Consider the following 27,578-nt stretch of genomic DNA (forward strand, 5'->3'; position numbering starts at 1 on the left):
GTAAAACATGGTGGTGGTGTTGTCGGTGAAGATCCTCACCACCTTGCCCTTGAGGGACGGAAGGAAGGACCTGAGAGCCCAAAACACTGCACGGAGCTCCAGGACGTTGATATGCAGGGACTTCTCCGTCGGGAGCCAGAGTCCCCTTGCGTGCAGATTTTCGGTGTGCGCTCCCCACCCTTCCAGGGAGGCATCCGTGGTCACAGTCTCCTGGTGGGCTGGGGTCTGGAAGTCCATGCCCGCCGTCAGATGCGCGCGGGTGCCCCACCACCGTATCGCTCGTCGGAAACTCTCGTCGAGCTTGATCCTTTCCTCGAAGCTGCCCGTCGTCTGGATCCAGCGCGCATCCAGGAATTCTTGCAACGGGCGCATCCGGAGCCTGCACATGGGAATGAGGTAGATGCAGGAAGACATCATCCCGAGGAGGGACTTGATGGACCTCACCTTGGCCGCGTCGGCCACCAACATCCGTTGCACCTTGCCCAAGATGGTCCTGGTCCTCTCCTCCGACGGGGAGGCCAGAAGGGACACTGTGTCGAGCCTCGCTCCCAGAAACAGTGCGACTTGCGCGGGCACCAGGTGGGATTTGGCGTAGTTCACGGAGAATCCCAGGTCCGTGAGGAGTTGGACGGTCCTTGCCGTGTGGACCACGGCGAGCTCCCTCGTCTTGGCGCGGATGAGCCAGTCGTCCAGGTAGGGGTAGACGTGAATCCCCTCGCGGCGCAGCTGCGCCGCCACCGGTGCGAGGCACTTGGTGAATACCCTGGGTGCCGACCGTAGTCCGAAGGGAAGGGCTTTGAACTGGTAATGACGCCCTTGGACCACGAATCTGAGGAATTTTCGGTGCCCCTTTAGGATGGGAATGTGGAAGTAGGCATCCTCCAAATCCAACGACGATAGGAAGTCTCCTTCCTCCAGCTGACCCAGGACGTGCTGGAGGGTGAACATCCGGAACTTCTGCGCCTTGATGAACTTGTTCAGACGTCGCAGGTCTAGGATGGGGCGCCATCCTCCCATCTTCTTCTTCACAAGGAAGTATCGCGAGTAGACTCCGGAGCCCCGAAGCCTCTTTGGGACGAGTTCGATGGCGCCCTTTCTGAGCATCGCCTTTACCTCCAGGAGAAGTTGAGGGACGTGAAGTTCTTTCCTGGCCACGGGGGGGACGCGCGGGCACCTTCTTTGAAACTCGAGCGCGTGGCCCCGGGCCAGGGCGTCCAGCACCCAACGGTCGGTGGAGATGGACTCCCACACGCTGACGAAGCCCGCCAGCCGGCCTCCCACCGGGGTGCTTCGGTGGGGGCCCGACCCCACGGCCGGTTCAATCCTGCTTGGACGCGGCCTTGCCGCCTTGACCTCCTTGGCGACGACGGCGGGGTCCGCTAGACTTGCCTCGTCCTCTGTAGGCCTCTTGCGACGACGAGCGGGCCGCTTGACGGTAGGAAGCGAAACCGCCGCCGGAACCTTTGGAGGCGCCCTTGCCTCCGCCGCTCCGAAAGGGCGTTCGTCGTTGCTGCAGGACTCCAAGGGCCCTGGCCGTCTCAGTATCCGCCTTGATGGCCTGAAGGGAATCGTCCACTGTCTTCCCAAACAGGTTGTTCCCGTCGAAGGGCATGTCCAGGACTCTGGTCTGGACGTCCTGCCGAAAGTCCGTAGCTTTGAGCCATCCACGACGTCGAAGGCAAACGCCGTTGCCCAGCTGGCGGAACCCAGTGTCGGCGATGTCCGTCGCCACGGTGATGGCGTGGTCCGACGCCACCTCACCTTCCTGCAGGATCTCAAGGGCCTCCGCCCTCTTGTCGTCCGGCAGAAAATCCAGCAGGGGAGCTATCTTGTACCAGAGCTCCCTGTCGTAGCGGGCCACGATAGCCAAGGCGTTGGCCGCTTTAATCGTCGTCGCTGCCGACGAGATGACTCTACGTCCCATAGCATCCAATTTCTTTCCCTCGCCGTCCGGCGGGGAAGTCGATGTGGAGGCCGCACCCCCCCCCCACTTTCTTCCTGGCTGCCGCGGAGACGACGGAGTCCGGGGTAGGCTGCGCCCGGAGGCATAGGGGGGCCGTGTCCGGGACCCGGTACTTTTTCTCGTACCGGTCTCTTCTAGCTGGCGTCGTGGAAGGGTTCTTGAGGAGGGAAAGGCCCTCATCCCAAATGTCGTCCAACAGAGGCACTGCGAGGACCGTCTTCCTCTTGGCCTCGCGCCGCTGGTAAAGGAAGCCTTCCTTTTTCTTCTCCTCAGGGCAGAGTTGGAAAAGCTCGGAAGCCCTGGAGATCATGGAGTGGAAAGATCCGATCTCGTCGGGCGGAGAAGCCCTGGTGGGAGGCGACGACGGAAAATCCTCGTCGTATGCCTCGTCGTCCGTACCCGTCGCTGCCGTGTCAGTCCCCGTATCATCCCCTCGGGTGGACGGGGAGGAGGGCTGGACGGGGCGCGACGGTTGAAAAGGAGGTGGTGGATGGATCCTTCTTTTCTTGGTAGGGGGAACACCAGAAGGTCCCGGTTCTGGATCCCCCGACGGGAGAGGTTCCTCCGTCGGTAACGGTAGCCTCGTCCTTATCTCGGAGCATAAGGACTGTATGGCCAACAAAATGGCCGCCGAGTTGTCTTGCGGCGCTGGCAGAGGGGAATCCGACGGGCGAGCAGGGGCCCCGTCGGTATCCTCGACGATGTCGTCGTCGTCACCTGCGTCGGGGTCCATTCCGACGGGCTGGCCTTCTTCCACGCCTAGGCCGTGGCTTAAGACCTCGATCAGCTCCTCTTCTGAGGTTGAGGCCGAATCTACGACGACGCCCTGCCCCCCCTTCTTCTTCCCCACGGAGGGTTTCACGGGGGTCCTATCGATGGGCACAAAGGAAGACTCCCTCCGAGGAGGCAGGGAGATTCTGGGCCCTGAGGTCGCCACCACTGGTGTAGCCACCACAGGCTGAGCCAGGGCCGCCGCGACCGTTTCGATAGAGGGCTTGGTCGGATGGATCAAGGCCTTCACCACCTTAGGTGCGCTCACCGCCTTATCCTTGAGGGAGGGGGCACTGCCACGCTCCTCCTCTGCCTTAGAGCTCGACCGGGGCCTCTCCAGGAGCTTCGCCGGGTGCTCGGCCTTCCTCTTACCCGACCCAGAGCGTTGGCTCGTGGTTGATGGTGCCGGGGAGGGTGCGCCCTGCCTGGCGCCCGTAGAGCCCGACCGTTCGGCGCTCCCGGTGCCAGCGGACTCGCGGTGCTTGGCCTTATGTTGGGCCCCCGTCGCCGGGGCGCCCTCAAAGGTCTTAGAAGACCGCTCGGATTTCTTCTTCTTCTCGCCAGACGGGCTCTTACCCTCCAGCCAGTTGGCGAGACGTTGATGGCGGTCCTTCATGGTCTGTTCCGACATGTTGCCGCAAAACGCACAGTCCTTCTCCACGTGCGTCTTGTCCTCATGAAGGCAGTAAAGGCAGAAAGAGTGTTCGTCCTCCTTGAAGACGTTCTGCAGCTGGCATCCAGGGCAGACCCTGAACAGCTTTCCGGGCGTCGAGCTTCCCTTCTCCTGGGCCATCTCCGAGACCGGGCCTGAGAAGCTTCTGGAGTCCTCCGAAGCGTAGCTCGACGAAATCTTCACCCTTGAGGGGCACAGATGAATCCGACACGGGTCCCCGTTGATCGGATGTAGGATCGGTGGAGCTTGAGGCTCTTTTGACCGAAAGAATCGAAGTTTTTTTGTGAAAAAGCGCGAAAAAAAGCACTAACGCTCGAGAGCAATAGCACGAGGATCCCAACACATGAACGTGCGGTAAAAATCTGAAGATGGCTGCCAGAGGCGGTGCTTAGGTAGAGGGCAGTCATTGGCTGTGGTCAGTATGACGCAGAGACCAGTGATTGGTTATTACTACGAAAGACAGATCAGAAACGAAACTGATACTGGTTTTTTCTTTACCGAGGATTCCCAGCCTGACGACGGGGAATATTCATGAGCATGTGAATCCATGCCAGACCCCATGCTGGAGAACCAAACTTGCTTGGCTTCCAGGTAAGTTTTTCTATAAGTGGTTCCCCTTGTGTCCATGCATTAATGTTCTAATGCTAGTGTCTTTTTCCCCATAGGGGCCGGGGTACGGAATGCCGGGGAACAGGCACCGACCCGAGGTGAGCGGTGAAATCCTTGTGGAAATTAGGTAAGTCTTTAATGAGTGTTTTGGTAATGTCTTTTCATTCACTCATTAACGCTGATGTCTTTTTCCCCTTAGGGGCCGGGGTCTGAAAATTCCTGGATGCGGCGCGGACCCGAAATGAAAAGGGAATGACCCAACAGGTAAGTCTTGACATGGAGTTTTAGCTTCCCTTTTCCCTTCTTTCTCTCACCTTTGTTCTTGTCTTTTTCTTCCTAGGCGCGGAGGCGCAACTGCGAATCCGGATGGTCGCTGCTGAACATGGAGGCGCCCTGTAAAGGTGAGTAGAATGTGGCGCTGCAGCGATCGATGCGATGTGCTTTTAAAAATAAATGTCTTCCTTTTCAAGATTGTCGGCGAAATGTCTCTGGGATGCAGATTTAGCAGGTGAGGCCTTTTCCTTCTTCTGTTCTCTTGTTCCCTTCCTTTGCAGGTGATTCAGGATGCTGGCAGGTGTGGCAGAAGTCAGGATGCAGGAGCAGACACAGTGAGCGTCCAGCTGCTAGATGCAGAACAACGCGAAGCACATGTGGCTGATCGGGTGTGGTTTAAATAGCCTTGGAAGAAGTTCCTAGAATGTGTCCTTCCTCCAATCAGGTATGTATCCTCCCCGTCCACGCCCGGGTGGTAAATGAGTCCCACAGGTAAAGTAGTTCCTTTCAGGCCTCAAGGAGGCCGGGGTTCTGCAGCATGGTCTGCATCAGGTAAGTGCACCCAAACACTTTCATAATGAGCCTGGCGCCTATGGCGCCAGGACTGACGTTTTCTATGAGCCTGGCGCCATAGGCGCCAGGACGCTGTCCAAAGGGCCCCTATAAGGGGTTGCTGGGACCTTCCCCGGGGACTTGATGTCCGCTTTCGGGGACGCAGGGCCTGAGCCGGCTCCCCGGGAGCGGGCATCGTGACAGTTACTGCCACATTAAGTTTGTCAGCATACATGCGCCACTGTGAATGTTAGTGTATCTCATGAGGGTCAAGTTGATAAGTTACAAAGTAACCACACGTATCTATATGCAAGTTGCACCTTTGACATTTTAAACCCCGATTTATATTTTTAAATGTAGTTTTAATGTTTAGTCATCTATATTGACAAAAACCTACAGCGGAAAACATGAAATTAAAACAACCTAAGAGACTTGGCCTGGGAAGTCAAACCGCTGTAAAAGGGAAAAGGCCACGTAGTCCACTTGTCGCGAATAGAACTCAACGGCCCAAGAAAGAAAAGGGGCAAAAAAGAAAGTAACAGCTGCGCTCCTACCCTTGAATTACAACAACAGAAAATATAGTTTTTTCCCCCACAGGTACAGGAAAGCTGAATCCACCAATATCAATACCTGTGTCTATTAATTCGGGAAACCAACCCTTGAATTTGTCACAAGACTTACCCCATAACACGGCTGCTACGCACAACCTTGATGATCGACAAGACCTGTCAACTTTGAATGATTGTTCTTTAGATAACTATGGATCATTCCTGAAACTCTGCAACTCAATTAGAAGTAACTCAATTGGGTTGCACCCTGCAGCAACAAATATAGACAGCCAGGTCAGTAATCTATCCGCCAGTCCCAATTTGGAAATTTTAAATGTCTCAGAATCCCAACGAGAAATGCCCACTGTGAATAAACGTTCTGAAGGCAATTATAGAGCACCTCTATCTATACAAGCAATGCAAGTGACAATGGATATTTTAACATCATTAACAGCCAAAGTCGAAGCTTTGTTTAGTTTATGCTCCACTATTGCCTCAGACCAACAACGACTATATTCATTGGTCACTAAACTGGTAATTAACAATGAGGATTGAGGATGAGACTTCAATCACAATATCTCAAAAGTGCTCTCCCATCGCCCATTGATTCCAAGGTAGTCATCCCCAGCAAGCCCTTGGATAAGGCAAGAGGTTCTGAAATCAGCCGTCAAAGCCCTGAAAAACAAAGCAACATCACAATGGTGATAGGGGACACAAATACATTGTGGCATATGCAGGACTTTGTTAACATCGCTGCTGTTTCGGAGGATGATGCCATCGATGCACTATGTGCAGAAATGTCTTTGATGGAGGCAACGTCTCCACCAATAGATCCTATCAATACACTACAACGGTCAGCTCAAGTTCAGTATGATCCATGTTCAACACAATTATCAAAAGATAACCATGCTCAATTTAGGGTGAGACAGAACAAACAAAATCTTAATTGCCCAAGGATAATATCTAGTGTCCTACCTGATGGATCTAAAAGAACTAAGTCTGAATGGTCCCTTGGACAAATGGGTCCATTTCCAGAATACAGGTATTTCTGCATCAGACTCGTTTGGTCTAACATTGTCGGTTAAAACAAAGAACACTGCCGTGCTACCAGTCAGAGAATCAGCATCCAAAGACAATGGACTTAAAGCAATGGAAAAGCTGGTGGGCCCAATAAAAGACCTGAATGGCAAACTGTGCAAAGGTAAATGGGTGTCTAAGGTTAAACCTTCGACTCAGACTGCATTACCCTAGCTTAGAGGGGTGAAAAAACCCCATAAATCCCACTATGAAAGTGTTGCTCGACTAGGCGAGCCTGAAAGTGTGAGACCCTCTCTCCAATGTGCAAATGAAGGAATAATTAAACTGGGCCTCTGGGTGAGATTGGATGAAAATCAACCCCACCGATGAAAGCTAGTTTTTAAATCGATCAACTTTATTGCAACTAATGGCCGCTATGCCATGGTTAGCCACAATTTCCAGCAAGGACATCGTACAGATTGAACTCCCAATGCTTGGAAGTACTACCAATTGGGTACTGATTCGCTTTGTGTCTCATATTGCGGTATCATTAATGTGGGCAAATGCGCAAGCATTCTTAAACTTGGGTCTCAGTTTGACTGTGTGTAAGGAACAATGTGACACATCTCAACAGTCTGATTCATCCCTGTCCTATCAACCATTGACATGGAAGTCGATTGTTAAAAATGCATTACTTGATGATGAATTATTGATAACACACTGACCTCTACGCATCGCAAGCTGTAATACTAGGGGCTATAGCCACTTATTAAATGAGGACCTCTCTTTGAGTTAACTATTAACCTTTGACATCTTTATGTTGCAAGAGCTATGGTTAGATTGCCCCTTATGTTTTGAGGGGTACCATATATATCAGGAATTAGCCAATAAAGGTAAGAGGTAGACCTTATGGAGGACTAGCAATAGGGGTAAAACAAAAATGTGTGTTAAAGCGAGTGTTACCTAATCCAGGTAATAGTAATCTGTTAGTAGTGGAGCTAGAACAAGCTAACCCTAGCTCCCTTTGGAGCCTGCTTTTGATAAATATCTATGCCTCCTCCCTAGTGTGAAACATCTAGATGTCTTATTTGATGGTATTGAAAGCAGCCCGTTACCAAGTAATGAGTCAGGAAACTCGCAAATGATAACAATTGGGGATGATTGAAAAGCGAGAGGTTTGATAATACAGAGTGTGCAACATATGACAGTGTGTCTAAAATGAGTAATATGTTGCAAGGAAAAGGTAATATAAAGGGGGTGCTTTGAGTTTGTTTTTTAAACATACCTGGTTCTTATACATGGAAGGGAAATGGGGGTGTCGCTACACTGGACTACTTGTTTGGTAATAATGACTGCTTGGAAAGGGTACAGAGTTTGAAGATCATCCCTACTGAATATAGTGACCACGATATTTTGGCACTTGACTTGAATATCCAGACCCATGTGGGACTTTCGAGTGGGTGAAAAAATGTTACGGTTAACCATGCAGGTAATTTAGTTTGATGGTGTAATAATCTAACGAAAATTAATAGCATCATTTGGGATCATTATGAAGATATCATGACAAAAATTGAACCATTGAATGTTGAACAGATAGAATGTGTTTTTTATAATCTGTCCAAGAAGCTTGGTGTCAATATGAATCAAAAGCAGATAGTGTGTAATAAAACACTGTATAATTACAATAGAATTATCTGTGACACTAAACGTATAATGCGTTAAGAGTTGCGGAAACTGCATAGCCTAGGACTTGAACCCGGCGATATCGCTAAACAAAAGTAATTAGAAGAAGGCATCAACAATGGCTAAGGTGTTGGAAATATTCTATACGTAATCAAAAGTGGCAACACATGATTACAATTCTTGGCAGTAATGATTCGAAGACTATTTGGTCTAAATTATCTAAAGCTAAAGGAGATGTTAAAATATCTATGGTAAATCCTATCCAAGAAAGATTATATTGTGGGGGGCTGGCCCCTGACATTCACTGTGGAAATGGTCATTTTAAAACTGAAAAACTCTCGAGCACTTGGACCAAATGGTCTGGCAAATATTATATTAAAACAAAACCCAGATATTTGGGCTAGAATCTTGTGTATTCTGTTCAACAGGGTGTGCCAAATCCAAAAGATACCAGAGTCATGGCACCATGCGATACTCCTGCATGTTTATAAAAAGGGTGAACGCAGCCTACCATAGAACTATAGAATGTTATCTCTACTTGCCGCTACAGGCAAATTAATTTCAGCCTTTGTCCGTGATGTGCTACAGACATGGATAGACGATACCAAGATATTACACTTTACACAAACTGGTTTTAGAGCTGGGGGTGGAACCTCCCATAATCTGAGAATACTTGATTCAATTGTCGAGGAAACGCGAGATGCAGCTGGTCCAACTCTGTACCTATTTTTTCATTGACTTTTCAGCCACGTTCGATGGTGTGGCTCAACAGCGACTTTGGATTAAACTTATGAACTGGGGGTGCACACCATGGCTGATCAATATGTTGAAGTGTCTCCATGAGGGTTCTCAAGCGCGAATGCGCCTTACTGAGGAAGGGAGTACGACTACACTGAACTGATCCCGATACATAAAGGAATTCGACAGGGTTATACTATGGCAGTGCTGCTGTACAACTTGTACATGGCCGATTTGCCTGAACGTTTAACACCAAGTATTGGATATTGCCCAAAACGAAGTGGGTCAGCCGTGCCATGTCTTCTTTATGCAGACAATTTGATTTTGCTGAAATATACATATTTAGGCACAAAACATATGTTCTCCGAGTTGTTCAAATATGCACTAGAGAACAAACTTAAAATAAATATGTCAAAAACTAAAATAATGGCTATGTCAGCGAAAAAGGTGAAATGCCTGGGATTCAATACAGAAATAGAATATGTTGAAACATACCCCTATCTTGGTCTTGATATAAGTGGTATTGCCACTTACAAATATATCAGAGGCCAAGAAAACTAAAGCCTTCAGACTGACACAATGGATTGTAAAATTTGCCAGAGAAACTGCGGGTTTCACATTTGAAGGAATCATTATATTCTACAAACAATGCTTCTGTACAAACATATTGTATGGCTTGGAAGCACAGTCAATGAGACATTTGTCATGGCTAGATATATTGGAAGGACGTTTTTGGAGGAGAACATTGAACCTTATCCAGTCTGTGCCTGTCCAATATATACGCCTAGAGTTGGGGTTAATGTCCCAGAAAGGTGAGTTGTTGAAGAAGCGCGGATTGTTACATTTAAAAATACACTCTAGCCCACAATGCCAACTACATCGCTTGTTGGAAAATAGAACATGTGCGAATGATAGCTTTGAGCGACTCACAGAGACCTTATTTAAGACCTTAGTATGGTTACCTGACTATACAAGACTCCCTATGAGACACTGAAGTGTATATTCATAAGCAAAATCAAAACCTGGGTTTGGGCCGGCAACTAATAACATCTTGAAACACTTCCTTCTTACAAATATGTAAACAGAGTATTTCATAAGTATATGCAAACCCAACCATACTTATGAAAGTCCCCATATCAAGTGGTGAGATCTTTCCGTTTGAGATTGCGCACCAATCAATTACCATTACTTGCGTTAATTGGAGCATGTTTAAAACTTCCAAGAAATGAAAGATACTGCAGAATCTGTAAGATGGCGAATATGTTAGAGACCCATCGACATATACTTACAGAATGCTCGGTCTTGGGATCCGAATATATGACGAACTTGGGCCATCTTGTACACAAATATGATGCGATTAAAATGTCTGACTTGTGTTTAGTGAAAAAGTTTCATATTCAAAATATAAAGATAAATCCAAAAAGTATTGTCCAAGAAGAAACCCTTGGATCCAAAGGATGGCCGCTCTATGCTGGATTTTTAGTAGGATAGCCAAAGTGTCTCTTTGAAATAACAGTTTCTTTGTATCACAAGTGTGTCTCGGATTCAGAAGGTTCTTCTGCACACAATATTTCCATAACATCCAACAATGCCTTTAACAAAAGTGTCTAGGCGCTTGTGTACAGACGAATATACATGTATACATTCAGAGAATACAAATAAAAAAATTCTGCAATTCATCATTATTTAAAATTGCATATATAGACCCAGATAACATGATATACATAACATATAACATACAATCATGTCAAACATTTCGATACAGCACAGCAGATCCTGTAAAGTGCTAAATTTAAAGACATGTTCACAGTATTAATACAGAGGTTTCAGAACTGTTCATATTTTATATTATATATTTTATCATATGTTCGCACTAGGCTAGCCTCTAGTTTTACATCTCGTTAAGACAGGTCTGTCCATTTCAAGAGACCCTCAATTTTATGCATCCTACACATTTGGTAACTAGCCTGTATCTTTAATTGAGCTTCCACATTAAACATTACTGGTACTTGACCAATGCGCAATAGTAATACAAATCGGCACACATCAGGTGACGGACATCCTGCCAAGTATGGCAGTAGGGGTTTAAACTTATGAAACACTTGTGTAAAGGCACGTTATAAATGCCATATCATATCATGAGCCACATAGACATTATTAGTGTACAGGCCGAGAGATGGTCATAGTGTTCGGCATAGGAAACATCCTGGCTAGGATCATCAGATCATCCAGAAAGACATCCACCTGGGGGTTCCCAAGGGAGTCCAAGGAGGAGAACTGAGCACTAGGAGAGTGGAGCCTCTATGACTTAAGAAGGACGGGGCAAGGGTCCACATCCATATGTCTCTTTAAAATGTCATCGCAATGGCCTGGAAAATTAATGAATTTTCCCATTTTATACATACAAGCCTCAAACTTGTCCCATGTCCATTCAGAGAAGTTTGAGGGATCTGGAGGGGGAAAGGGCCACGCAGGAGGAGCTGGGTCTTAATGCAGGGCCGTAGAAAGTGGAGGAGAGGTGGGAGAATAGCCCTCAGGCGAAGATGGGGCCTACCTGGGTTCCAAAATGAGCCATTAGCTATAGAAGGCTGCTCCCGGAGCCTCAGGAGTGCTTTCGTCGAGTCGACCCATCTACGCACATCTTTCGGTATTACTGCATCAGAAGCCAGAGGTTTAGTGAGGGCGCCCGCTACAGAGAGATTTAGCACCATGCGTAGGCCGTGGAAGCATTTGTGCAGAGGGTGCCGAACCGTGAGGTTCGGAAGGCCCAGTCGAAAGCTTCGATGGGCCTGCGAGCGTGGAAACCTTCCTCGACAGGTCCGCCGGGGAAAGTATAGCGGTCATACATTATCGAACTCATAGTAGATTTGATATCAAACCACAAAGAATATATAAATGTGATCCAGATTACAATTCCAAATGCATAAATTGTAACGGATGATGCAAAATTTATGCATCTAGTGTTTGAGTGCCCAGCAGAGGAAGCCATCTGGTGGCATTATATCTTGGTTATTAATAGATATCAGTGGGCCCAGATACAACTAACCTTGGAAAATGTGTTTCTGGGCCCCTGCTACAGGCCAGACTTTATAACCTGGCTATCACATGGGCAAAGTGTAGGTTCGCACTGAAGTGAATGTGCAATGGAAACCCAAATTAGACATGCTGGATGAAAGACCTTTTCCTATGTAATGAAAGTCTGTGGATTGGCCACAGAGGCCTGCAGACAGTTTTGGCCGCACTTGGTTAGCAAAGAACATGCCATGGAAACAGAGAAGTCAGACATGGAATAACTGTACAGGTGGTGATGACAAATGTCTATGGATGCAGTAGTTTGGGGCCGCTGGTTTGGGGGTGTATTATCCACTGAATGCTTCACTTGCCAAAGCCTATTATTTGACTGGTATATGAGGAACGTGTGGGGATAGGGAAGGTAGTTTTGAGCGGTTTTAAAGTTGAGTTATTACTGTTGGTAATGCATTCATGATCCTTGCAGGTGCTGCATGTATACTCTATAAGGGTCTTAAGCCCATTAAACAATATTTCTATGATTACTTGATGTACAAAAGGCGAGGGAAGGAGACGGTCCATATAATAATAATAACAATAATAATATTAGCATTGTGATGCAAATGGCCAGAGTGATTGAGGTATTCTAAATGCCCAGAAGCAGAATGGATAATCATGGCAGTCATTGATGTGATTAAGTGCACAGCCATACAAATTCCCAAACACCCCCAGCTAATATCGTATGGAGATATTTGTATGGCACCAGTTGGAATGGGGAATCAAACGAAGTTTGAAGTTTTGTTTATTTAGATCATTCTAGTAGGTGGTGTAAAGCTAAACAGTGTCTTGAAGGTTATACAAAGGAGCAACCTAGCTCCAAGTTCATAGTCTTTTCATTCAATAGTTATCGAATGCAACATATTTGCCAAGGAGAAGAGTGTGTCTTTTAATCTGATTTTAGCAAACAGATGGAACATTTAGACCCAGCAGATAAGGGTGTCTTGCTCCGCTTTAATTACGACTTCCTGTCAGCTCTCCAGCGTGAACAGAATGTGGAGAAACGTAACCAACACAGGTTTTAGACTATCAACAAATTCCAGCTACAAGTCATCGGCACTGCAGCTTTATCCTTCAGTGTGTCCTACTATTGTCAATACCTTTTTCATAGCTATACAATTGTTAATGTCTACCAAAAGGCTGTCTGATACTTTCTTGCACTTCCAGCATTCTCCTGTATTGTTGGAATTTTCACTGGCCTTGTTTGAGTAGTTTCTTGAGTTAAGTAGGATTACAATTCATCAATTCTTTTCATATGATCATACTAGGTAAACAGGTTTCTAGGCTACATGTTAACCTTCACTCACTTGCCAGTTTAATGCAAGCTATTCAAGGCTAAATAATGTTGTTATAAGCTTGCACACAGAACGATGTCCACCGACAGGACTACAAAGCAAGAGGTGACAGAACCAGCATGTGAAGCCAGTCATGTTTGCAGGCAGAAGATGGATAGTGTTTTTACAGGTTGGATTCAATACATAGTTGTGTTTTGAGCGCAAAGTAGCCGACGCCTGATTCTCAGGTTAAAGAGGTGAACATTTGTTACTTGTAATACCATAGCCAATATAAAATGCATGAAGGTTAGATTTGAAATAAAGCAAAAAATGTTGTGGGTGAAAAATAAAATGCAGAGATACATTTTACAGTAAGGTTACTCTGTGAAATTTGTGAGACAAAAAAACAAAAAAAAAAATAGAGATCCATGGAAATCAGTATTCTATAAATGGATGAAAGACATGTTGATCACACTTACCGTCGATGCTAGAAATAAAATTAGCCGGCAGAGGAACACATATTAAATCATTTAGTCTCAGTTCCTGTCACAAGATAAAATGCAGTTCTGGAACCAATGCAATCTTTGCAAATATTCAGTGAACCAATATGCAGGATACATTTCCACAAGAAAGAAGAGCAACAGTGCTACGCGTAAGCAGAGATGATCATTTGGGTGTGCAAGTGATAGAGACGGGGAGGCGCAAGCTTCCCCTTCATTGTTGCTAAGCAGTGGAATTACGTGCCCCCCCACACTCCAAGCATAACCTTCCTACTGGGCATTCTGTAAAGTCCTCAAAACGCAGCTGTTCGAATAAGGCAAGCTCGCACGATCTTATTGTCAACTGCAACTGTATGTATACACCTTCTACCTGTAACATATGTCTATGATCTCGGTAACAGCATCACAATGCGCACGGGCTGCTGTACACTTTATAAATGAATAAAAAAGAAATTAAATAAATAAAGAGTGAGCTATTTAGCAATATGTTGCATCGCTTCAAATAGATAGTTTGCATAGAACCATAGAAGTGCACCAAAATTAGTATGCCAACTGTATGCAAGAATACCAAAATTATAATGTTTTTAAAGAGGGAGGTGCAAGGACGTTGGGCAGAAGGAGTTCCTTACAGCTTCACCTTTCCTCCCCCACATGCTCTCATTCACTTCTTAAGCAATCATAATGTCAGTCAGTGGGATTGTATCCTGTATTTTGGTGCAATCAATATCCTTCAAGCTACACAAAAATAGTCTCACCGACCTCTACAAGTGCAAATACCCTATTTGTCGTGAAAGATAGGCTCAGTACCTTGAGGGGCAGAAACTTGCTAGTGATCTACTTCTCTAGCAGGGCCAATATTCTCTTGTGGTGAGACTGCAATCTTCTCTGCATTGGAAGTGGACCACGATCCAGAACAGCCGAAGAAGCTATGGCAGACGGTGCAGCAGAATCAAAAGCAGGAACAGGTTTGGATGCAGGCGATTCTGGTGATGCCATATCTCCAGGAGGAGCAATCGAAGCAGAGGTTTCTGGAGACATCCTAGTCAGTTCTGATTCTTCAACTTGAGGCTCTACTTTGAGGCACAACTAAGCATGGACTGACGCTAGATGTCCCTGGCATTTGATGGCCGTCTGGGTTGTAAGGAGAAGCCAGCATGGTTGAAGTGCTGACTTTCATTGGTACATACCCAATCTCCTGGCTGGAACGGGTGGAAGGGTCGATCATGCACTCCTGGCAGAGGTTCCGTCACCTGGCAATAAAGAAGCCCAATAGTCTTTACAAGGGTCTTACAATAGTTCAAGACTGGTCAATATTCTAAATGGAGATTTATAATAAATAGTTGGAGGAGTAGCAGTCATACACATGGGGAATCCTCTTAAAATTCATGTGGTGATAGTTTATGTTTCCAGTTTTTCGATTATTTTGATTATGGAGTAATACCAGGAGTATGCGTCCACCTAAGACCAGTTTCTTGGCAGACCTTGGTCAAATGGTTTTTGATATCCCTATTCCTGTATTACACGATAGCGCTGGAATGGGGGCGACAGACACAATATAAATGTTGGGGAATATTCAGAAATGTCCTGTGAATTGAGTTCCTCTTTCGCCGTCTATAATAACAGGAAGACCAAACCAGGAAAGTGCCACAGTGACGGTCCACCTTTCTACATGCAAAAGCCTCAACCCACCCGGAGAACAAATCTACAATCAAGCAATATTCTTAATTAGTACCCGGCACGCGCTGCACACCGGGAATACAACGTGTGGATTGGCTCTTTTGCAAGCCATACCACACGGTATTCCCTTGTACGGCGGTGCGTCCTGCGCGTGCCGTGTACTCTGTTCCCGGCGAGGGGCGTGGCAGCCCCTTAGCCAATGAGGAGGCTCGAAATGGGGCAATCCCCGCTCTGAGCCTCCCCATGGCTGGAGGATGCCTTTGTCCCCTGCCGAGGACTCAGGTACGTTTTTTCCCTCCACCCCCCCACCCCTCCCAACCACACTTACCTTCTTTTTTCTTTTTTTCTTGGGAGCGAATGCGCTGGAAACACTTATGTTCCCAGTGCGTCCGCACCCGATGGCCGCCATGGAAAGGGAAAACGGACTACGTTTTCCCTTTCCTGGTTTCCCTTTCCTGGCGGCCATTTCTTTCCACTTTTTTTTGTTTTGTTTCAAAATGCAGTAGCGTTTCAAAACAGAAAAAAATGCCATTAGTACCCCAGTCTAACGGACGGGGTACTAATGGCTACAAGACCCTCGGCAGCAGGCCAATACCGCCCACAGTAATACCCCCGGGGCTTTGTTAAGGCCCTCGCTACGCTCGGGCCTGTAACTACCGCTCCGGGGGCAATACCTGGGGCGGTATTGGCCGCCGTCTTGGGTCTTATTGCCACAGTAAGGATGATTTTGGAGGCTGGACAAAGTCTATATTGCCGGTAAGATAGCTCAGCGGGTTGAGCGCTCCCTGCTACGATCTGACCGTGATCTGGAGGTCACAGGTTCGAATCCTGGCAAGACCGACTCAGCCTTTCATCCTTCCGAGGTCGATAAAGGAGTACCGATTTCATATTGTATGTAAATATCTGCTCTGTAAAGCTCTTTGGATTAAGGCGCTATATAAATAACACATCATTATCATTATTTGGAGGTTTAGAAAGACCCTTCAGGATCAAGATGAAAAAAATGTAAAGTCTTCATACTGTTGCGAGTCAGAAGGACACAGGCACTTATATACCTTAAAAACCATCCTGAAATATTGTAAGAATTAGAAGGCCTAACCTTCCCTATAACTATGGGTGTTCCCTACCTATCTTACTAAGGTGCTCGTCAGTCTGTCGCTGAAGTCCAAATAAAGAAGTCTGCTGTCCAAAAGTACCCTCACTGATCCCACCACTATATAAACTAACTTGGGCTCAGAGAATGTCTCCCTTCTCCTTCGAATACTTTACTATCAGTCTGTAGATTAGTTTATGATCCTTAAATGGCCTCTTGCGACTTCTCTGATCAGTCTCTGTAACTCTTCAAATGCGCTACTGTATTTTCGCCTGTCTTCAGGACCTTGTTTTCGCAGTAGTACTGCCTTTTCCAAGGGTACTAGTATCACAGGTTCTTTTCTGTCTTTATTCAGCTTCTCAATAATTTGCTCTTTCGTGTTGTCACATTTTAAGTTCATCAGGTTTAAATGTAACTTTACCTCTTTTCCCATTTCCAAGGGTAATGGGATCACTGATTCTTTGCTTTCTTGCTTTAGCCTTTCAATAATCCGTTCTTTGGTATTATGACATTTTAAATTGTAAGTATAATGATTGCCTCAGAGGTCACCCGTGACTCCTGTCCTCCCGGTTACCTTTGTCTTTGCCAGGCAACATCTTCCAGGGTCAGAGATATATATATTACGTGATCAAGCGCTCAGTGTAGCGCGAAACGCGTTGTGTTGCAGGCCGTGCGCCACGGCGTCCTGCCTCTGTCTGTATTTGTGTTGCTGCTCGTTGTGCCGTATACTTTTGTTGCAATTTTTTAAACATTAAAAAAACATCCTTCTTCACTACACGGTGGTTTCTTGATTTTGTCCGCAATTTTGGAGCTTGCTATTGGCATCTGGCCCGCGGGAGTGCGGTTCGCCTTTTCCTCCTTTCCTTTGGATATATATATATATATATATATTACACAGCCAGGGGAGCGGCTGCCTAGTTATGGTTAAGTTGCAGTTTTCATAGGAAGAGCACTTTTTGGGCGGCTTATAATTCCGCTCCCCCTGGAGGAATCCACACCAAACTTTGCACAAAAAAAATAATATGGCCCACTGTGAATTTTTTTGCAAAGTTTGGTGATGTTTGGTCCAGTGGGGGAAAAGTTATAGTCTTTTTTTCCCATAGACTGAATGGGGGAAAAAATGTTGCGCACGCCTACAGCCTAAACCGCTGGATGGATTTTCACCACATTTGCGGCAGGAGCTTGGTCCCGAAAGCGTGCTTTTGTAAATTTGGTGCCAATCCGTCCAGTAGTTTTCTTTAAAACGACCAGAAAGTGTGTCTCAAAAAATGTGTGATATCCATGTCCACTCTGCGGACACACTTCCCTGTTCGCTCCGCGGACAAAATACTGATTGGCTAATCTGTAGCGTCATGTCCGCGGACACGTGGCACCTTCACTGATTGGATGTTGAATGGCGTGAAGTGCGTCAGATGCCTTTGCTGCGCCCGCCATCTTTCATTCGTGTTTTGGTGTACGCAGAGATCGCCGCTAACACATATAATACAACACACCGTTGCACTTGTTAACCTTATGAAATACTGTTTCGGAAGGTGAGGGTTAATGAGGCTGGGATGGGATGTGGCAGCAGGAAGTCAAAAAGTGGGGTTTATTGTCACCAAAGTCATACGGTAAATTGGAAGTTGCTGCTCAATATAGTGTCCACTAAGTACAGGCGAAGATTTACTGCATCTGTGTTCCAATGTATTTAAAATAATATTGCAGTCAGACTGGCATCCTAGAGTTTGAAATCTGAGGCAGCCACCTGCACTGTTTGATGGAAATAGCGGGTCTGCAAGTGTATGGGAGTACCAGTTCTCATGCATGCATTCAGATATGTTGTTGCAAAGTCAGAATGTATTTTCATTCTGAGTGAAGGTCACATGGTTTGCTTTTTTGGTTGCAAGCTCAGTAGGCCCACGCATCCGACTAAACCCATAAGGGTCAATTGTTTTTTGAGCTTGAGCCAGAGGGAAAATTCAGTAAGGATGCAGGGAGTGAAAGTTTGGAAAAAAATACCATTTGATAAGGTTATGTATTCAAAACGGTTGTAAGACTCATGTAATATCAGTTCAAGAAGATTCTTTGGTGCAAGTACTTTGCTGTCTGCGTTTAACGAAGACAATGGAGACGGTAAATATCGTGCAAGTTTATTTTTGACGACGCTACACCGGAACGAGTTTTAATTTTTTATTAACACACTACTACTTTGGCATTGTAACTGAGGTACTATCTTTCTGTGTAGTTGTCATTATTTTTTCTTACTTATGGAGAGTGCAGATTCTCGCCGTTTGTAGACTATCACTAGGTTCCCCCATATTCAACGCTATTATTTCTTTAAAATGTCATGTATGACCACATCGATTTCCACGGTATTTTTGTCCTTTTTCAAATTGTATGATGAAGGTTGGGTATTGATACGTATTTTCTGTTACGTTTTCCGAACAACTACATTTTGCCGTACTGTGATTGCCATGGATTCCAAATGCCAAATAATGGTTTCTTTGCACGCCAGATGTACGTACTCATCACCGGCTGCCTAACCGTTACGGTTTTGTGGGATGATCGGCCCCGACCCATTTGTCCATACGCTGGAGTGGCCATTCGGAGTAAGATAACATGTTTTATGGTGGTGTAGGCCAAGGTTCATGCAGACGTCTTGAAAATCACTGTGCGACCGAAGTGGTTGCTTTATCGAAAGCAAATACTTTGCGTATGCGAAAAGAACAACGTGAGCATCACGATTAACATTTTCTAAGACGACCCAAGAAACAAAGTTATTATTTGATTGAAAATGGGAATAGTCAGATGGTCTGCAACAGTTTATTGTGAAATAAAAGTACTTTACAAAATCTAAAATGTTAATGTTTTATTTTACAAAGCAGTTTATTATTTCAAAATGTAACGTGGTACGTTGTAGGTCGATGTTTGTTAATTTTGAGGTTATGCGTCACGGCACGTAGTTTTGCTTTTTGCAGGCTGCCATGGAAAGCAGAGAGGGGCCATGTATGGAACAACCGCCTTCCCTTTCAACGGTGGCTATCTTGGATAAGGATTTTGTTTTGTAATCTGGGACGCCGCATTATAACGATTATAATGATTATAACGAGAAATCCTATTTTTTAGTAGCACACGTTACTGCTTTGCAAATCTAGATTGTTAATGGCAAATCTTATTGCATCTATGTCCTTTACTGAGAAATATAAAGTAGATGGAGTGTATGCAACTTTTTTTTTTTTTAAATAGGTTTACACTGTGAAAGGTGGTTCTTAAAAGGAACATTTACTTTGTTTACGGATGGCTTTTTTTGGAAGGACAGCTAATAAGGAAATTTGCAAACGGAAATGAGGATAGAGGCACGAAACAGTAATATGGGGGGTAGGTGGACGGCAGAAAATGTTGTGCGTTTGTTATTTGTAAGGTAGGGGCAGTGTTTCTCATGCTCCTTCATTACAGCAGTGGTGCTGTTTCTTGGGGAGGAGGGATCGCCTTAGCTCATGTCGTTTTCAGATAACTAGAACTTTTGCTAAAAGTATTTAATGTGTACTACATTGCTAATGGCTGACTACCAATATGTGTCGAGCTGTGCAAGGGAAATGTTGAAGGTGGACATTCCTACATCAATATAAAATGTATTTCCACACTGTCCACGAGGCATACATCTTATTGTTAAGTGTGTACGGATTCTCGGACATGTCACCGTGCTGTATGCCAGCATATGGTCATGTGGCATTCTCCGCAAGGTGTGCAATTAAGTCAGAAGTTACTTTACATTATGGTTACGTGCCACTACTACAAACCGATGACCTTTAGCAAAAAAACTTTGTTAAAGAGACGGTAAGGTTAAGTTGCCCTACTAAAAAACTTTGAAATTCAGCAAAAAAAAAAAAAAAAAAAAAACTTTGTTAACGGGACGTTATGGTTCGAAGTAAAACCGAAAAACCCCTGAAATTCGCCAATTATGGTAAGCTAAGCAACCATAACTCGCGCCACCACCGTGCACTGCTAAAACTAACACCCAGGACATCAGAGATGACATCACAAATGTCATTGATGACATCACATGTGCATTTAGTTTTCATGGACAGCCTCCACAAGGGATTGTCATTATAAAATTGGCAGAAAGGTGTATGCCAAATAGTTCATTAAGCAATGCATTGCTATAAATACCATTGCATTACTGAGTTCTTTCAGTACATGAACGAACTCATGAAGAAACGTAGGCGTTGTCTCATCATCTCAACATATTTAGATGGCTTATAACTTTGTTGCTATTTTACGAATGTGGACAAAGGTTTTGAGATAGATTATAAACCCAACCTTTAATGTTTGTGTAAAGACTGAATGGATTTTGTCAAGTGGGGCTAAGTTTTATGACTTTTGTATGTACATACATTTTGACACTTTTTAAAAAATAAAACATGGGAAGATTTCTAGCTAACTCGTGAGGCGCATTGGCAAGGACATTAAAGCATGGTTTTGCAAATGTGCCCGTGTTTTATTTTTTGACAAGTGTAATAATGTAGGTAAAAAAAAATAGTCATATACCTTTGGTGACTGAGCTATAGACTGTGGCCGTGGGCAGTAGCCAGATTGTCTGGGTCATGGCATAAGGTCATGATGCGGACAATCTGGCTACTGGCCATGACCGCTAGGGACGAAAACTGGTGTTAAAATGGCTATGTCTACCTGGCACCGGCTATGTGGTAAAGTTATTCGAAGGTAGGATAGGCTTGAAAGGGAAAAAAGTGCTTTTGGTCATATGTTCATAAGGTTTTGCAGGCTGCCATGGCAAGGGAAGAGGGGCTGTTTTCGGAGCCCTGCCTTCTCTTTCCATGTTGGCTGTCTTGGAAAAGGATTTTCCTGGAAAAGAAAATCTATGTTTTAGCACCCTGGGTTCCCGCTTTGGGAACCAGGGGTGCTAATGGCCTTTATCCTCCATTTCAGGGGCTGCAATGGACGATAATGGCCCGTAGCCCTCATTTATTTATTTATTTATAACGCACCAATGCCCACAGACATCAGGCTGCGTGGTTACAGTATTTGTAGAGGAAGATGAGGTGGAGGAAGACAGCTTACTACTTACTGAGAAAGGAACAACCTTTCTGAGAGCATTGCAGTCATTGGATTTGGTGTGGCAGCGCATGAAGGTGGTCCCGTAGGAGTACTGTCCAGGTAGTCTGCAACTGAGTACAAAATTGCGCATTTCACTTTTGTAGCTTTAGCCTTTGGTACACTCCCAACAGTAGCAAAGAACTGGCACACCCATGATTCGATCTTGGTAATAGAAGTAGGTACTTCCTCTACTTCATCTTGTTGGTCCTATTCATTGTCTTTGAACGTACTGCGCTTTTTTTGTTGTGAAGGTCCTCGAGCTGGTGGCTCTTGGGGAGGTGAGATGGCAATAACTGATGCCATTTTTAAGATAAATAGCAGGTTTGATAAAATACTTCCAAGTATGTACTGTGTACTAGATTGGTAATGGATAATGAGTATGAAAAGGTGTAGGAGGCGTGCAAGGGAAATTCTGAAGTTGAAAGTTCCTAGATCAGTGGAAAATGCAGTTCCGAACTGTCTTCGAAGCATGGATACGATCATAAAGTGCAGACGCCTTCTCGAACACGTCACCATGCAAGTGTATGGTCATGTGGCACTGTCCAGAAGGTCTGCGATGAAGTCAGACGTTCCTGGACGTCTACGGATGCAAAATTATTTCAAAAAGTTGCAAAAAGTGTATAGGCATGTTAAAAATGATGCTACAAGGTGGGAAATGGCATGAAATTCACTGAAAAAACGTTGTTAAAAAGGGACGTTATGGTTAAGTTGCACTAATAAAAACCTATGAAATTCAATGGAAAAACATTGTTACAGGGACGTTATGGTTACAGGTAAAACTGGAAAACCCCAGAAATTCGCCAGTTGTGGTAAGCTAAGCAACCATAACTCGCGCCACCACCGTGTACTGCTAAGACTAACACCCAGGACATCAAAGATGACATCATAAATGTCATTGATGATGAATGAATTAATGACGAGTTCCGAATTTTCATACACACCCATACACCTCGCTGTATTTGGACAGGGTATTTGTGTGCACTTTTATGTTATTTTACTATCTATTTGCCAAGTATTTGCTAGGTACTTACAATGTCCCTTGATTACTCTATAGGTCATCACTATTTGCTAAAGACTAAATGGGTGAGTCTATCGTGTTACGGCCTACATTTTGCTGGTCTCTTATTACTCTTCCTCTACACATTTAAATTGTTCTTTTCACTGATATATTGGGTAATAAGTGGTTATCTCTCTTATCGTGGATGTCTTTATCTCATAACCATCATTTCATGACTCATGCAATACCTTCTATGACATTTCACTGAGTACCCCACCCCACTATAGTATATTGGCACTTCTCAGGCTGCACATAGCAAATGAGGGTAATTCTCTCACTAGAGTAACAACTGTATCAACCCTTTCCTAGCAGTTCACTTCACAGATTATTCTCATATTGGGTGATTCACTGATTTACTTCACAGTGAACAATGTTGAGTATCTAAAATATTATTACCTGTGTTTCTGTTCTGTTCTATCCTGCTTCTGTAATATCCAGCATGGACATTTTTTTGAATGGGTGTGTAATCCTGCTTATACATTATCCTGGTGATTTATATATGCAATGTAACTTTTGTGAGTTAATCATAACAAATTTCAATTTTTTACTTTCATACCACATGGATATTACATATATCTTTGATTTGGATATTCACAGATTTATTGAAATATATCCAATTTGTACTCGATGTCAGCCTGAAGGATCACCAAGTGGGTCGGTGGAAACACGTGTCGGCTGAAGACCTCTCTTGAATTTCAATAAAACAACACTTTTGTAAAACGTGACTGTGAAACTAATGAACTGACTACATCAGATTATTTGACATTTTCTGGGAAGAGCGCAGATACCCCATACCCAGCTATTATCTACTGTGTACTGTATTTGACAGGCCCTTGCAGGTGGTCTATGGGTTTGGAGTACGCTAGCCGCCCGCTGCTATTGTAGCTTTAAGGGTTTAGTGCCTTCTGATCAGGATCGTACCCGTACACATACATAGATTAAGGACGATTAACATTTGACATTTTTAAGTGCAGGTAGGCGGTACAGCCAGCTGTGCTCGCAATGTGACCATGCTGGGTGCAGCACTAGAGTGGAGGCAGAGGAAGCAAGGGATAGAGGCAGGCTAGCAGGCAGATGAGAGGTAGGCTAAGAGGGTAACTATGAGGCGAGGAGGTAGGCTTTTAGTTTGGTTTTGAACAAATCCGTGTACACTGTTTCTCGGATGTCCGGGAGAAGAGAATTGCATGTAAGTGGAGCAAGAACGGAGAAGGGGCGGAAGCAAGAGGAAGCACAGGGAGGGCGAGGAGCCACAAGGGTAATAGAGGAGGCATAGCAGAGATTATTAGAAGTCGTGTACAGTTGGATAGAGGAGGATAGAGTGGTGCCTTACCGTTGATGGATTTTTGTACTAGGAGAAGAAATTTAAATCTGGCTATGTTTTGCATCGTCAGCCATCCAGCCTGGTGACGATACAAGGAAGTAGGTGTGACATGAGGGAGTACAAAGAGAGTTCTGGTAGCAAAGTTAATGATCCTGCAGAGAGGACAGAAAGCATAGTTGGGGAGACCAAAGAGGATGCTGGCACAGTAGTTCAGTTTAGAGAAGACAAGAGTGGTTAAGAGATGCTTGGCTGTGCTGAAAGGAAGGAGGCATCTGATTTTCCTAATATTGAGGAGCTGCTCCAGTTTTTTAGATGAAAGAGAAGATGTGAGAAGGGTCATAGATGACAGCAAGGTTTTGTTTGCTAAAGAAGAGTAGCAGACAGTGTCAGGTGGGAACTGGGTATACAGAGGAATAGATGAGAGAGAGCTTTTTTGCAGGGAAGAAGAGCACCTCTGTCTTGGTAGAGTTTAACATACGAGAGTGAAGCCATCCAATATTTAATGGCAGAGGCACAGTTGGAAATTTTGTTAGAGAAATCCCCAACAAGAAAGAGTATTAAGGAGATCAGAGTAATCAACAGTATCAAAGGCAGCAGACAGGTCAAGGAGAATTAGGATGGAGGATAGGTTGGAGTGCTTAGCAGAGGCAATGAAGTTGGACATATTCATGAGAGCAGTTTCTGTGGAGTGACAGAACCGGAAACCTGCTTGTAGGGGGTCTCAAGGTTTTGGATGTCTAAGAAATGAATAAGACGATTGAACCCAACCATTTCGAGCACTTCAGAATAGTGCAGATGGTGAGGCACAGGGCAAAAGGTAACCGGTATGTTCGGCTCAGCACCTTGCTTTTTTAGGAGAGGGATGACCGTGGCTGTTTTCAAAACAGAGGGAAAGCAAGCTGAGTCTAAGGACAGGTTGAAGAGTTCATCAAAGTGAGAGGCCACTAAAGGTGCAATAGGCTTGACTAGCTGAGGAGCAAGAGGGTCTGATGGGGAACATGAGGGGGTTAGCCTTCATCAGTAGAAATAGCACTTGTTAGTATTAGTGTGACTAAAGTGGGAGATAGAGACAGTGGATGATGGTAGAGTAGGTGGAGCGCACAATGTAGGAGAAGGGAGTGTGGGGAAGGTCAGGAGACAGCCTCTAATTTTGGAAAATGTTGCAGCAAAGTTTTCAGCTAGGTCATTAGCTGTGCGAGTGGAGTTAATAGTCAGACTTAAGAGGATCGAAGAATGAGTTTAGGGTTGCCCTGTAGTCGGCGAGGATGGTTGAAGTGAGTCAATGATGGTTAGGTAGAATTCCCTTTTCGCTCTATCAAGAGTGGACTTGAGAGAGTTAAGGGCAGAGAGGTAGAGTTGCAGGTCCTCACGCGAGCGGGTACGCCTCCATTTGCACAGCAGCGGACACATGTCTGTGCTGAGAGAACGTATGAATGGGGAGACACATGGCTGAGGATGCTGAGACTTAAGGGTGAAAGTAAGCAGTGGGAAGTGAGAGGAGAGCGAGTCATATTGTAGGGATTGGTAGTTGCAGAAGGCAGTGTTGGTGGAAGAGGCATCTGGTGTGATGGGGAAGAGTGGGAACTGTAGGTTGGAGAGAAAGGGGGGGTGGCAGAAAGTTCAAATTTCCTTTTAGTGATAGGTGAAACAAGTGGTGAGGAAAGGTCAGAGGGTGGAAGGAAGATTGTGGTGGACATAATTGAGTGATCAGATATGGATGTTGTGACAGTATTATTAGTGGCTGAGGGAGAGGTTGAGATGAATAGGAGATCCAAAGAGTTAATCCCTGTGTGGATAGGCAGGTTATGGATAGAGTGGAGAGCACGATCACTAAGAAAAGACTGAAGTTCAGATTTCTGAGAAGTGGTTGGAGAGGGAAGGTTAAAGTCACCTAAGAGAATGAGGTGATGTTTAGTGGAAAGAGAACAATATAACAGTCAGGGACAGATGTTTAGAGTAGAAACATTTCCTTCTCCACCAACATAAACAGAAGCTATGTATAACACACTGGAATGGTGTGGAGAGCACAAGAGTAAAGCGTCCTTGTATTTAGGAGTATGAAATCACTAGCACTTACCCTAAGCAGAAGAACACCCTGTCCCCTTCAGGGGGTGATGTTCCTAGGTCAGCGGTGGTGTACCACCTATCTAAAGGAAAAGAAGGGGGTACCTGTCCCTATGCTACAACATACATTTAGTCATCTAGTTAAAGAAAACACTCAAAAGCCCAAAAATGTGTACTCCCTAAGTCTCACTTTGTCAAACTCTGAACGTTCCAGAGGGTGATTTGTATGGTTTTTGATCCTTTTATTCACCCACAGAGGAATGTGTTCAATGAATGCACTATTGGTGCTAGGTGGAAAGAGACTCAAATAGTTGGCCAAGATCATCAAAATATGGTCCAGTGGGACCAGGAGGGCGATAGATGGAGATGTGTGAACCGAGTGAGGCAGAGCAATAGTAGAGAGGGTGAATTCAAAAGAGGTAGGAGAGTACGTGGCATCAGAGAATTATGATGCATTGTGGCAGGAAGAAAGTAGGTGTCGACGCCTCCACCTCTGTCAGTCGCGGATGAGTAAATGAAGTATAGTTTGGAGTCGTGTAGGGCCACTAAAGTGGCAGGGTCAGATTGAGAAATCCAGGTTTCAGTGATAGCAAGAAGGTCTAGGTGGAGGAGAGCTGGAATGAAAGTAGTCCGTGATAAAGGAGGTTTTGTTGCATACAGACTGAGCATTCCAGAGTGCAATGTTCAGTTGATGCAGTAAGGAAGAGTGGAGAAGTTGAGTCTCAGAGGAAGGGAGGCAAGGTAGATAGATGTTAAAGGAAATATGGCTAGCTGGCTGGCTTTTATTCGTTTGAAGGAAGTGGAAGAGAGATGGAGTAGTTGGAGTTTGGAGTTGTGAGTTTTATAATAGGGATAGGAAAGTAGGCAGTGGTAGTGTGATTGGAGAAGGTGTAGGGAGAGGCGAGTACGAGGAGCACCAGGAGATGCAGGAGTGAATGCATTGTAGGCAAGTAGCACAGTGTAGAGAGACAGTACAGTAATTAGGAAGCTTGGGGTACTTGCAGGAGTATGCAAATAGTTGTTTTAGTGGAGTGCTGTTTTGGATTTTAAATGTTATTTGTGTGCTGTATGTAATCATTTATTTGTCAACCTTTGGCAAACAGGGGCTAACAGGGAACACAGAATGAAATAAAGAAGTATACAGTAGCAACCCATAGCTCTGTCTTCCCTTTGCTCTAGACGCTTGGCCCAATGAACGCCCAAGGGACAGTGATTGTATACGCAAAGTGACCCGGAAGTAACTTTGTCAGAGGTCAAAGGGGGCAGTCCCTAGATTGATCATGTATGCTTTTTTTGGGTCCCCTGACCTCTGCAGTCAGCCTCAGGCAGATGGAAAGAGGGCTTCTGGTGGAGTTTGGAGGGGGAAATGTACCATCCATTCTGAAACTCCAACTGCGCTGTGGTATTTGCACAACAGCAGTTCTAAAATTGATTTCTTTCCCCTCTCCAAATACCACCCATACCCTCTCTTTGCTGTCTGGGGGGCATGCCCAGAAGCCCTGTCTGTCCCCAGACACCGGTCTGGATGTTCCATTTAAAGCCATAGGCTGGGTCTCTGCTGGATATTGGCATTGTGGGGACGGTGTTTCATACAGACTTGGTTTT

At 45.1% G+C, this 27,578-nt stretch overlaps 1 protein-coding gene across 3 annotated transcripts in view; it reads right to left on the bottom strand.

The window, feature by feature from the left end:
• The window catches only part of PDPR (pyruvate dehydrogenase phosphatase regulatory subunit), a 1,147,433-nt gene that overhangs the window by 945,560 nt on the left and 174,295 nt on the right, over positions 1-27,578 (bottom strand). The window lies entirely within an intron of this gene.

The sequence above is a fragment of the Ambystoma mexicanum genome, chromosome 1p, assembly GCF_040938575.1.
Source record: "Ambystoma mexicanum isolate Mex_15411 chromosome 1p, UKY_AmexF1_1, whole genome shotgun sequence".
Classification (NCBI taxonomy): domain Eukaryota; kingdom Metazoa; phylum Chordata; class Amphibia; order Caudata; family Ambystomatidae; genus Ambystoma; species Ambystoma mexicanum.